Below are 14,509 nucleotides of genomic sequence, written 5' to 3' on the forward strand. Positions count from 1 at the left end.
TAAGCGAGATTTGGTTGGCGGGACCCCTACCTTGTGGTAAAACATTTCAGTGTCCCCCCCTCTTGTCGTTGGAGAGAAATGTAAGTTTTAAAGCAAATTCTCTGCAATTCTACGCATTTTGCCATGGCACTGAGAAAACATTGCAATTTTATAACACATTTCATGCACTTCTACTCATTTTGCCATTGGGCAGGGAGAACACGTGCAGTTTTACAGCTAATTTCCTGCAATTCTGCACATTTCGTAATGATGAATCCAACGCTCTAACCACTAGGCTACCTGCTGCACCGGTATATGTTAATATGACATCTGAATGAGAATGAATAACAAAATCAATAGGGGCCCCCTGGAGGTCTGGGTTCCTAGTGTAACAGTATAACTTTACGTCGTCCCCTCGCCCCGACACGGGCACGAACCAGGGACCTTCTGCACACATCAACAACGGTCACCCACGAAGCGTCGTTACCCATCGCTCCACAAAAGCCGCGGCCCTTGCAGAGCAAGGGGAAACCCTACTTCAGGTCTCAGAGCAAGTGACGTAACCGATTGAAACGCTAGTAGCGCGTACCCGCTAACTAGCTAGCCATTTCACATCCGTTACACTCACCCCCCTTTCAACCTCCTCCTTTTTCCGCAGCAACCAGTGATCCGGGTCAACAGCATCAATCTAACAGTATAACTTTAAACCGTCCCCTCGCCCCGACCTCGGGCGCGAACCAGGGACCCTCTGCACACATCAACAACGGTCGCCCACGAAGCATCGTTACCCATCGCTCCACAAAGGCCACGGCTTTTGCAGAGCAAGGGGAAACCCTACTTCAGGTCTCAGAGCAAGTGACGTAACCAATTGAAACGCTAGTAGCGCGTACCCGCTAACTAGCTAGCCATTTCACATCCGTTACACTAGGCACATGCCCTGCATGCCCAGCTGTTATTCAGCAATGATTAAGCCTACTGCAAGTTTAGCTGGCTAGACTAACTACCAATCTAAAAATTGTTAGCTGTCATGGCTAATTGAGTGACTGTAAGTGACTGACATAACAAGAGGAAACCTGGTGTATTCTACCATTCTTACTCAAAACAAAAATAATTGGATCGGGGGCCCTAAGTGACCGCTTATGCACTGAACCGGCCCTGTGTAGGTGTACTGGTAGTTTTGTTCCTTACACTCTAAAATTAAAAGGTTTCTGGATAATACTTTAAGGGTTCTTCAAATTGAAACTGTGGGGGAACCCCTATAAGTTCTTCGAAGAACCCTTTAAAATGGTTCTTCAAAGAACCTCCATTAATGGTTCCTCGAAGAGGGTTTATTTTTAAGGATTATTATTGTTATTATTGTTAATAATAATAATCAGCATCACAATATTTTAGTTGTCAGTCTTTATTATGATTTTAATGGCAAAGCAGATGATATATATATATATATATATATATTTTTTTTTAATATGAGGTAAACTCCCAGCAGAGCCCCAAGTCCAATGGGTACATCCTCTGGCATGTTGATGTCCTCTGTAGGCTATCCATAGCCAGAATGATTTTGCAGTGCATGGTGATCAAGATTTTCATTCGAGGTGTAGGGAGGGTGAAGTCTGAATACAAACAATTACAATTATACACATGATTGTTGGTTAAGGGCTTGTGAGTAAGCATTTCACATGTTGTATTCGGTGCATGTTACAAATAAAATTTGTTTTTATTAACAAAAAGTGCACAACAGTATTCATACCTTGGTTTTTGTGATAAATGTGAATGAAAAAACATCACTTTTAACAATGGTTTTCATACACATAGCTTTCCTTGTCCATAATGTAGAGGCCTCTTGGATTTTCATTGAAGAGGTAAGGGAGGAGGAAGATGGCTCATGCGACTGAGTGCTGTCAGGTTTTTCCTACGTCTAACCATCACTCTGGTTGTAATTCCGATGGTGTTCACAAGATGGCAGAAGGGTATGTGCAAAGTTTCAGACGGATAACTTGAAGTATGAGCAAACTACATGACATTTAGTGTGAAGTCACCCAGGTACATTTGGGCAAATCGTGAAGGAGACATTTGCATTCACATTAAATTTTTCTGCAAGAATATAGTCAAATCTGTATACTTGGACTTTGATTGAGCTTTTCCAGTATTAGTAGCCATATTATAAGTTCAACATTTGTAAAACAACCAGTTTTCATAACTTCATAACTCTCCATATTCTTATAATTTTTGTCCGAAAGGAAAAGTCTTGCTGTCGCACAAGGTTAGCAGCTACATTCTGCGACAGATACAGGGTTTCCGCATACTCCCGTAAAGCCCAGCTCATTGGCTATCTAGTTAGCTTTGTTTGACCCCGATTGATGTTTATTTGACAAAGTTACAGTCGATCAAGTGAAGATGGCCCGTGTCATCGACGTGCCATGAAGGTGTCGCTCTCTGACCAAATTTGGTGTCCTATAGGATATACTACACCCCTAATAATATAGTGAAGTCTGGTTACGTTCTAGGATCTCTGAGGAATAAATACGGACGGGATATGACTGGTTGAAACAACGTTTAGGGTGAGATCTCCACAGATTCCTATCTTTGCAAATTGAACAAGTGGAAATACAAAATCAATCGTGCATGCTATATGGACCTTTTTTAGGATATGAAAAATGATTTTATCTAACAAAACGACACTTCATGTTATCGCTGAGACCCTTTGGATGATAAACCAGAGCAAGATTTCAGAATGTAAGTACACATTTAACCTTTAGAGGTGAATTTATCAAGCCTATTGTGGTGAAAAAAAGTGTTTTGTTGTTAGGAGCTCTCAAACAATAGCATGGCATTCTTTTGCAGTAATATATACTCTAAATTGGGCAGTGCAGTTTTATTAACAAGAATTGAAGCTTTCAGCCGATATAAGACACTTATATGTACCGACATTAGTTGTTTCTCTAAAATCTGCGATCATGACAGAAGGCGCTGCATGATTTACAACTGTCCCGTTGACGGGACGCCTATCCCTAAGTTAGAACCTGCACCAGCTGTTGTCTCAAATTCAAATCGAAATGTTTCTGTTGAGCAGTTAGGTTCCTGCAAGAACCCCCAAGAACTAAAGAGGATCCTCAATGAACCCCAGCTCCTTTGGGGTTCTTGCAACAACCTTTTGGGTGCATTTTTCAGTGCCAAGAACCCTAAGGTTCTAGCAAGGCAGAGGTCCTCGGTTCGAGCCTCAGTGTGAGCCTAATCAGGAGGAAGTGGTACTTGCTAAGCAAGCGGTGTGACTTCCTTTACATGTAGATGCTAGTCTTTGTGGATGGCTTTTCTTTCCCACCGTCCTTTTGCTCCTGCTGTCTACACACACACACATTCGTTTGTAGCAGTGGTAGCCTCATACCTGGGGCTGGAGGGGACAGGGCTTTGGAACCCTGCTGTCAATACACGCACACAGGTGTGTTTGTGAAGAAGAGAAAATTAATAATACACCTCCCTCTGGACAAACACACACACAGTGCATTCCTGAGCCCCCTCCTCAGATGGGGCTATTCTCAGGAGCGCAACCCCCCAAACACACACACACACTAACCCTGTAGCACTGCCTCTATAAATACACACAGGGTAGCCTAATTGTATTTTTTTATTGTTTGTTTGTGTGCGCACACGCCTGGCTAGTGTTTCTGAGTCCAGAAGGCTGTTGTTGTTAACCAGACACGATGCCTTTAGCTCAGCGGGTTAACCTGTCTAGCCCCGGGGTTCCGCTAGCGGAACCCCCCCCACATTCCACTGAAAAGGCAGCGCGCGAAATTCAAAAAATATTTTTTTTGAAATATATAACTTTCACACATTAACAAGTCCAATACAGCAAATGAAAGATAAACATCTTGTGAATCCAGCCAACATGTCCGATTTTTTAAATGTTTTACAGCGAAAACACCACGTATATTTATGTTAGCTCACCACCAAATACAAAAAAGCACAGACATTTCTTTCACAGCACAGGTAGCTTGCACAAAACCCCCAAATAGAGAGAGAATTAGTCACTAACCAAGAAACAACTTCATCAGATGACAGTCTTATAACTTATACAATAAATCTATGTTTTGTTCGAAAAATGTGCATATTTCAGGTATAAATCATAGTTTTACATTGCAGCTACAATCACAAATAGCACCGAAGCAGCTAGAACAATTACAGAGACCAACGTGAAATACCTAAATACTCATCATAAAACATTTATGAAAAATACATGGTGTACAGCAAATGAAAGACAAACATCTTGTGAATCCAGCCAATATTTCAGATTCTTTTAAGTGTTTTACAGCAAACACAATATAGCATTATATTAGCATACCACAATAGCCAAACACACAACCGCATTCATTCACCGCAAAGGTAGCGATAGCGAAAAAAACAGCAAAAGATATAAATTTATTCACTAACCTTGACAAACTTCATCAGATGACAGTCCTATAACATCATATTACACAATACAGATATGTTTTGTTCGAAAATGTGCATATTTAGCGGTACAAATCGTGGTTTTACAATGTGAATACGTAGCCAAACTGCACAAAATTATCCGGATATATTTCTGACACTCACCTAATCTAATCAAAGAACTCATCATAAACTTTACTAAAAAATACATGTTGTACAGCAAATGAAAGATACACTAGTTCTTAATGCAATCGCCGTGTTAGAATTCTAAAAATAACTTTAGTACGACTTACAGCTTACGTTATAGCGAGATAGCGCCTGCAATGAGGGCGGAAAATAGTACTAAACATTTTCCACAGAAATACGAAATAACATCATAAATGGTTCCTACTTTTGCTGAGCTTCCATCAGAATCTTGTACAAGGGGTCCTTTGTCCAGAACAATCGTTGTTTGGTTTTAGAATGTCCTTTTCTCCTGTCGAATTAGCAACCAAAGCTAGCCAAGTGGCACGAAGCTGTCCATCTTCACCAAACGCAGAGAACGGAAACCGCCAAAACTCCCGATAAACTTTCAATAATCTGATAAAACTATATTGAAAAAACATACTTTACGATGATATTATCACATGTATCAAATAAAATCAAAGCCGGAGATATTAGCCGTCTATAACGAAAGCTTTTCAGAACGCAATCCAGGGTTCCTTCCCGCGCCTTGCTGAACAAAGGAAATAGTGGTCACGTCATTCCAAGAGCTCTTGTTCGACCTCAGATCAAGCTAGACACCCCATTCCACCTCTCACTGCCTCTTGACATCTAGTGGAAGGCGTATGAAGTGCATGTATATCCATAGATTTTTAGATTTCAAGCAAATGAATAGGAAGGCCCTGGAACAGAGCCTCGATTTCAGATTTTTCACTTCCTGACAGGAAGTTTGCTGCAAAATGAGTTCTGTTTTACTAACAGATATAATTCAAACGGTTTTAGAAACTTGAGAGTGTTTTCTATCCAATAGTAATAATAATATGCATATTGTACGAGCAAGAATTGAGTACGAGGCAGTTTAATTTGGGAACGATTTTTTACAAAGTGAAAACAGCGCCCCCCTATCCCAAAGAAGATTTATTAACATGACCCTGAATCAAGCAGAGGACACTTGTTGGAACATCAGCAGTAGAGGGTTGTACGGGAAGCGAGAAGTGTGCATGTGTGTGTGTGCGCAGTATGTTCAGATTCGTATGTGTCATTTCCATTGTTATGACCAGCTGATTGTGTGTTTAGAGTTAGATTTATGATTTAACTTTGAACTAGAACCAAGGAGATAAAGTGTGTGTGTCTGTTTGTTTGTTTGTTTCTTGTAAATACTCCTAATTTTAGAGTGGCAGTTTGTTTCCCAACATTTCTCCCTCTCTCTCTGCTGCAGGTTTCAGTCCTGCCATTGAGGACAGTCCCAAGAGAAGACCTACCCAAGAAAGAGTGGTAAGGATAGGGGGAGAAGAAGAGAGAGAGAGTTTGGAGTGGAGGGCAAGGGAGAGTGGGAGACAGAATTTGTCACATACCAGTTTTTCCATACACACCTATCACAAAAAAACAGAAAAGGAGTTACCTCATCTGTGTGTTCCAGGTTGGAGGTGATGTGGGGGAGGATTATTCAGAAGCCTGGCGTTCCAGCTACACCCCACAGCCCTGAAGGCCAGAGGTACATTATTCACCAACAGGAACCTTCCACAACCTGCCCAGGCTTGCCCAACAAGTAAGTGTGTGCGTGCGTGCATGCGTGCGCATAGAACCAGTGGAAGAGAGTCAGTGCAACAACAACAAAAAAGGGGATCAATGCAAATAGTCTGGGTAGGCATTTGATTAAATGTTCAGCAGTCTAATGGCTTGTGGGTAGAAGCTGTTTAGGAACCTTTTGGTCCCAGACTTGGCGCTCCGGTACCGCTTACCATGTGGTAGCAGAGAGAACAGTCTATGATTTAGGTGGCTAGAGTCTTTGACCCTTTTTAGGACCTTCCTCTGACACCGCCTGGTATAGAGGTCCTGGATGGCAGGGAGTTGGGCCCCAGTGATGTACTCGGCTGTACACACTACTAGAGGTCGACCGATTATTGGAGGACCAAAAAAAGCCGATACTGATTAATCGGCCGAATATTTATATATATTTGTAGTAATGACAATTACAACAATGCTCAATGAGCACTTTTATTTTAACTTAATATTATACATAAAATCTATTTAGTCTCAAATAAATAATGAAACATGTTCAATTTGGTTTAAATAATGCAAGAACACAGTGTTGGAGAAGAAAGTAAAAGTGCAATATGTGCCATGTAAAAAAGCTAACGTTTAAGTTCCTTGCTCAGAACATGAGAACATATGAAAGCTGGTGGTTCAGTATTCCCAGTTCTTCAATATTCCCAGTTAAGAAGTTTTAGGTTGTAGTTATTATAGGAATTATGACACGTCGACTATTTCTCTCTATACGGTTTGTATTTCATATAACTTTGACTATTGGCACTTTAGTATTGCCAGCCTAATCTCGAGAGTTGATAGGCTTGAAGTCATAAACAGCGCTGTGCTTCAAGCATTGCGAAGATTTGCTGGCAAACGCAGGAAAGTGCTGTTTGAATGAATGCTTACGAGCCTGCTGCTGCCTACCACCGCTCAGTCAGACTGCTCTGTCAAATCATAGACTAAATTATAATATAATAAACACAGAAATACGAACCTTTGGTCATTAATATGGTCAAATCCGGAAACTATCATTTCGAAAACAAAACGTTTATTCTTTCAGTGAAATACGGAACCATTCCGTATTTTATCGAACGGGTGGCAACCCTAAGTCTAAATATTGCTGTTACATTGCACAACCTTCAATGTTATGTCATAATTATGTAAAATTCTGGCAAATTAATTTCGGCCTTTGTTTGGAAGAAATGGTCTTCACACAGTTCGCAACGAGCCAGGCGGCCCAAACTGTTGCATATACCCTGACTCTGCTTGCAAAGAACGCAAGAGAGTGACACAATTTCCCTAGTTAATATTGCCTGCAAACATGCATTTATTTGAACTAAACATGCAGGTTTAAAAAAAAAAATACTTCTGTGTATTGATTTTAAGAAAGGCATTGATGTTTATGGTTGGGTACAACGATTGTGCATTTATCGCGAATGCGCTTTTGTTAAATCATCACCCGTTTGGTGAAATTTAAGTAGGTTGTGATTCAATGATAAATTAACAGGCACCGCATTGATTATATGCAACGCAGGACAAGCTAGTTAACCTAGTAATATCATCAACCATGTGTAGTTAACTAGTGATTATATGAAGATTGATTGTTTTTTTATAAGATATGTTTAATGCTAGCTAGCAACTTACCTTGGCTCCTTGCAGCCACAAGGTCCTTTTGATGCTGCACTCGCGTAACAGGTGGTCAGCCGGCCACGCAGTTTCCTCGTGGATTGCAATGTAATCAGTGTCCAATAAGGCAGATTACCGATTTGTTATGAAAACTTGTAATCGGCCCTAATTAATACACACTACCCTCTGTAGCGCCTTGCGGTCGGATGCCAAGCAGTTGCCATACCAAGCGGTGATGCAGCCAGTCAAGATGCTCTCAATGGTGCAACTGTAAACCTTTTTGAGGAGCTTCCTGAGGGGGAAGAAGCGTTGTCGTGCCCTCATCACGACTGTGTTGGTGTGTTTGGACTTGATAGGTCGTTAGTGATTTGAACACAGAGGAACTTGAAGGTCTTGACCCGCCCCATTACAGCCTCGTTGATGTGAATGGGGGCGTGCTGCTTGAAATGTAGGTATTTTAGACTGGGTCAAGGAGAGGTTGAAAATGTCAATGAAGACATTGCCAGCTGGTCAGTGCATGCTCTGAGTATGCGTCCTGGTAAATCCGTCTGGCGCTACGGCCTTGTGAATGTTAAGTTGTTTACAGGTTTTACTCACATCGGCTACGGAGAGCGTGATCACACAGTTATCTGGAACAGCTGGTGCTCTCATGCATGGTTCTATGTCGAACGAGTGCAAGATGGCGCTCGCGAGCAAGATGAAACATCATTGCGCGAGCAAACACTGAGTCGAGAGAGAGAATAAATGTAGTCAAGTGAGCAGAGGACAAGAGTGCAAACCAGCGTGGTGCGCGCAAATTAAACTTGAGTGCTTGTGAGTGTGACTTTGAGTGAGCAGAACTGCATTTAAATTGAGAGCGGAGACTTTTGTTCGCCTGAAGAAATACTTACTATATGTCAAGACTCAGAAATTAAATATGCCTACCCCCTCCCACACTGATGTCTTTGCTCCCTCAGTCTCACATAGGGCTGGGCGGTATACTGTATTTTATGATATACCGGTATTGATGCAGTGACCGGTTTGGGTTTTTACTTTACCTTCTATACCAGTATTTGAATGTTTGGTTTGTTAAATGGGATACGCCATGTGTAATGTACATTTTTATAGTTCGCTACTTGAGTCTTCTCTCTCCGCTCTTTCTCTCCGTGCCACTTTCCACACAGACCTAGCCACGCCCCCTGTCACTCAAGGAGCGAATTTGATGTGCCTCAACCATGAGACACTTGCGTTCAGTCTGCATGGTCAGTGCAGCACATGCAACAATGTTGATAACAATGCTGTTTTCACTTTGCTTCTTAATAAAAGTCCACTAGCGTTCTATAATGACACTATTAGTTTATGTTTCTTTCCTTAGCAAGTTGCCCTAAATCTTGTGAGACGCTATTTGTTAGCCGCTAATAAATGTACGGAGTAAGAGCAAACCTAGCTAGCTATTACAGCCTGATAATACCAGTGATGGTGTAGACCTAAATCAGCATGTTGTTTGTGCAACAGTATCTTCTAAATCAAAGAGGAATATGCTAAGCAAGAATATGTTAGCTACATGAAGTAGCTAAGAGAGAACATGCAATGTAGCCAAAGCTTATAGGGTCCCCTAGGAAACACGTATCAACACTTTAGTTCTTACCCTGTCACAATAACTCCTCCCTGGCATTTTAATTTGTTGTCATCTCAAACACTGTATTCAAGGTGCCCACTATTATATTCTAACTATAGAATTAAAATAGTCATTCTATTTCCATGATTCCAACAGTTTTGCTCTAATTCGCAAGTCAAATCGCAATAGCAACATTTGGTTAAAAATAAGTCCTAGATTATTTGCCCATACCGTGCAGCCCTACATGGCAGTGTGGAAATGATCTCAATTGAGCAGTGGTGTATTTAAGTAAAAATACTTTCAAGTACTACTTAAGTCTTTTTTTTGGTATCTGTTTTTTACTTTTTTATTTTTGCAACTTTTACTTTTACTTCACTACATTCCTAAAGAAAATACTGTACTTTTTACTCCATACATTTTCCCTGACACATAAGTACTCATTACATTTTGAATGCTTAGCAGGACAGGAAAATGGTCCAATTCACACACTTATCAAGAGAACATCCCTGGTCATCTACTACCTCTTATCTGGAGGACTCACTAAACACAAATTCTTTGTTTGTAAATGATGTGTGAGTGTTGGAGTGTGCCCCTGGCTATCCGTAAATAAAAAGAAAATGGTGCCATCTGGTTTTCTTAATTTAAGGAATTTGACTTTTTTATACTTTTACTTTTGATACTTAAGTACATTTTATCAATTACATTTACTTTTGATACTTAAGTATATTTAAAACCAAATACTTTTAGACTTCTACTCAAGTAGTATTTTACTGGGTGACTTTCACTTTTAGTTGAGTAATTTTCTATTAATGTATCTTTACTTATACTCAAGTATGACAATTTGGGACTTTTTCCACCACTGCAATTGAGTGCAGGAAATGCTGAAGTTATAAAAGTGCTCATTGAAATCACTTACAATGTATGTGTTGCCACCTTAGGATCACTCACTACTCATAAAGCAAATGTAGAACTTTTATTATTCAAAAGCAAAAAATACCGTCATACCGTCTTATTAAAAAAAAAAAAAAATACCGTTATATAATATTTTGGCCATTTCGCCCAGCCCTAGTCTCACACCAATTTTTCAGTTTGCACTCCAAAATCCATTTTGCTCTCGCAACTGTTTACTATAATTTTATAACCAGTGGAAATTCTAGCCAATGAACATAGCCTGTAGCAGTCTACCGAAACGCAATTGGTCTGGTTTTTGGACAAATCACGGCTTGACTGCTCTCTAACCAGATGTTTTGCCATAGAGATGAAACGATGGCTGACCATCATAAAAAGGTAAATAAGATAGTTTTTCAGTAGAGAATTACTGTCACAAATTTGTTCTCTGCTCAGCTGACAAGATACAGGATCCATTCTGTTCCAAGTAGGTTACCTTGGCTCTCCTCTATGCACAGCACTCTGGGGACTACCTGCAGGTTACCATGACATCCACCAATCACCCACGTAACTTAATCATTAGTGGTACTGAGTTCCTCTAATTTGCTGTATGAAGGCATTGTGCATAGGACATTTGTCACATAGAGAGTATGATGACCAGATGCTTTCTATTGGTTAGAAAGGTTTTTCTATACTGAATGTAGGTGACAGTCATTAACCATGTTTCCATCCACAGTTTTTAATGCGAGTAAAGTCATTGTTTGTTAGACATGTTGGGATCTTTTTGTGTCTGTAAAATTAATTATGCGAGAAATGGCTGTGGAAACACCAGTATGCGCAAATATTGATATATTAACCATCATATTGAAGTAAACTTGGAGTCACACAATGACCTGGTGTGTGGTCCTCTCACTAGGACTTGGGAAACCATGCAGTTTGTTAGAATACAGATGAAATAAATGATGAGTAACTTCACAAGGTGGGGAAAGTGCACGGTATGAGCTTGACGCTCCTTTCCAATAAATGTCAAGGGGCTTATTCTGGTGACATGATGATTGATGCTTGACTGCCGTACAACAAATAAAAATATTCTCGTTCTTATCCATAATGATCTCATTATGTAGACTAACATACCCGCAGAGTAGGCCTATCTGCCAGCTGTTGGCTAGAGTTCATGTGTCAAGACCAGAGTAGGCACATTTTCCATTTAACGCAACAGTTTTTGTGACAAAACTATCAGTAGAGTTGAAAATGGGATGGAAACGCATTGAACTTTCGATTTTTATTTGGTACATGAAAACTTTAGCGAAAAAGTATGCACTATGTGTGGACTACGTCATCACGCACTGATCTTTATCTGCAACAAGTCAGTTTGGTGGGAAAATGACGATATTTTTTTATATTCTCATAAAGCTACTGCTAAACAGTATGAGAAGTGTAGGTAAGGGGTGAATTGAAAACCTATAGGAGGATAGCTCTCCACAAGGTAGGTTGGGCATGAAATGACAGCAGGCTGTTCAATACTGAACCACGGGGTCTGACAAGTTTCGTGGATTGGTACAGGGCAATTCCACATTATTAAGAGTGACGCTGAGACTCAGATTTCTAACTTTAAAATGTATGTCATACAAACCAATGATTAAAAGTTGTTCAAAGTAGTCCTTGTGCATAGAGTTGTGTGGTTTGTTTCACTTTGAAATCATTTGTTTTTGTTTGACATACATTTTAAAGTGAGCATCACTCTGTTACTGTGGAATTGCCCTACAGCTCGGCTCAGTCCCACATCGTGTGTTATCACTTATTTGGCTAAATGATTATTCACAGTTGCCTCTTGATACAGCCACAGCAGTCTTAAAATAGACTGTTACCTTGAATGCAACATTAAAATGTTAAAACATTTCAACTCCAATATAACGTTTTTGACATCTTATTTTCCTCTCTCTCACTTGTTCTCAGGACACAGGTCGTGTGTGTAGAGAGAACACATTTGACCAGGTGGAGTCAGGCTTCTACTTCATCGCCCTGGACTACTACACAACATATGTGTTGCTCCACCTTCCCCAGTGCCCTACTGTTGTTTTCTTTTTAACAATGTCTATGGGTCGTAAAATGATTTTATGTTGGGACTTCGACTCCACACTAAATGTAATTCCATGTCCTGTATTGTTCTGCACTCTCTAAAGATTATGCTAATGCCCCACTGTAAGAACCTGGAGATCTTTACTGGTTCTGAGGGAGGTGACATGGCCACAAACAGTGCCTGAGGCACTTTCCAGCGCTACCGCTGTCTGGACAACAGCCAGAGGGTGGTCAGCTCTGCTGCACCTGAGAGCTAAAGGTATGTCACCACACTCCCAACAGTCATGTATGCTTAAACATACTTGTATGCTGATTTATGTGTTTCTTAAAGTGGCGGTCAGCAGTTGAAACAATAAAAAAACGTACTCCCTACCCGTTTTGGCAAAAAGCTGAGGAATGGGCCTGGAGAAATTTGACCACTCTCAAATTCATAAACAGAGCTATGGATGCAAGGACTGACCATCACGCCTTCTTCTAAAACCCTGTTGGAGGAGACAACCCAAGGTTCCCCGCCTCAGATCTCCTCCAATGGGTTTTGACAAGGATGTGAGTAGAGAGGAAGTGAGGAGTTGAGCAGAGATTAATTGGGATAGCGCTCGTCATTGTTATAGGTGGAAACTTATGTTGAATGATATGTTTATTCTGTTTGCACTTATCTTTGTTCTACTTGTGCTCTTTGCACAGATGGCTCTGGCTTGCTTATAACATCTGATCTGACTCCCTATGCAATTTTTCTCCTGTATTACTGACTGTATTCAATACAACTGCAAATGTCAAATTGAAATAATTTCAGATTCTGTAATTGATAGATAATGGTAGTTCCCAATCAGAAAATGCTATAAAACAAATGTTTTCCTCAGTGCAATGTTTGGTGAATGCATGACTTTGTTTTGTCTTCAGTCCTCCTTTTGAATGGTGTGTGTGTGTACTGATTCATTTCTAAACGACCATCATCGAATCCATCCTCAGCTCCATTATTACAGATAGTCCAGTCTGCTGAGACGGTTATTGGCTGCCACCTGCCCTCCATCAAGGTCCTGCACGACTCCAGGGAAAGGAAGCGTGGAGTAAAGATCATCGCCAAACCTTCCCACCTCCACTTCCAGAGACTCTCCTCTGGCAAACGGTTCAGGTCAATCACGACCAAAACCTCCCACCACCTGAACAGTTTCTTCCCCCGTGCTGTGGGCCTCACTAACCGGTCACCTAGTCCATGATGATCCTCTCATCCATGGACTTCTCACTCTGCACTATTCATTCAGTGACTATGCACCCTGCACTATCATTCCAGAACTTCACATTGCTCTTGGTACTCTGAACATTTCTTACATGCATAATTTATAATGTAGCATATAGTGTTCATAGTGTACATACAGTATGTGGATCTGTGGAAATTCTGCATCTATATATATTTTGTTCTGTATATTCTGTTTATTGTGGCAGCACCATTTCACAGTCAAATTCCTCTACATGCAAATGTATTTGGCGAACAAAGCTATTCTGACATGTTAACCTGAGTTTAGCTGGTTTATCATGTCAGTTGGAGTTTACATTATAATATTTGGGACTGGTTATGTACTGTAGCAGGTAACAGATTATACCCTTTGTCATCATATAATAAAAAATCCCCTGTGTGTGTGTCCTTGGGCTTAATACCCTAAATATTGTCTCTTTCCTGCAATTAGTGGACTCGTTTTATGGTGTTTGCTAGAGCTGACTGTCTGCTTTTTGTTTTACATACAAAAGTTGCTGGCTAACAAATAAGCTAGCTAACTTTAGCAAGTATACTGAACAAAAATATAAATGCAACATGCCACAAAGACTTTACTGAGTTACAGTTCATATAAGGAAATCAGTCAATTTAAATAAATTCCTTAGGCCCTAATCTATGGATTTCACATGACTGGGCAAGGGTGCAGCCATGGGAGGGCATAGGCCAACCCGCTTGACAGCCAGTGCAAACCACTGGGGAGCCAGGCCCAGACAATCAGAATGCATTTCCCCCCACAAACGGGGCTTATTACAGACAGAAACACACCTCTGCACCCCCCTACCCAGCATATGCCACACCTGTCAGGTGGATGGATTATCTTGGCAAAGGAGAAATGCTCACCATTAGTGATATAAACACATTTGTGCCAAAATTTGAGAGAAATACACTTTTTGTGCGTATGGAAAATGTCTGGG

At 40.6% G+C, this 14,509-nt stretch overlaps 1 long non-coding RNA gene across 1 annotated transcript; it reads left to right on the forward strand.

The window, feature by feature from the left end:
• The first annotated feature begins 5,603 nt into the window (after window positions 1–5,603).
• On the forward strand, window positions 5,604–13,945 carry LOC120053963. The gene is made up of 4 exons (XR_005477558.1): window positions 5,604–5,877; window positions 6,023–6,151; window positions 12,200–12,581; window positions 13,292–13,945. It is a non-coding gene; the product is annotated as an uncharacterized LOC120053963 (long non-coding RNA).
• The last annotated feature ends 564 nt before the right edge of the window (window positions 13,946–14,509 follow it).

Source organism: Salvelinus namaycush, chromosome 9, assembly GCF_016432855.1.
Source record: "Salvelinus namaycush isolate Seneca chromosome 9, SaNama_1.0, whole genome shotgun sequence".
Classification (NCBI taxonomy): domain Eukaryota; kingdom Metazoa; phylum Chordata; class Actinopteri; order Salmoniformes; family Salmonidae; genus Salvelinus; species Salvelinus namaycush.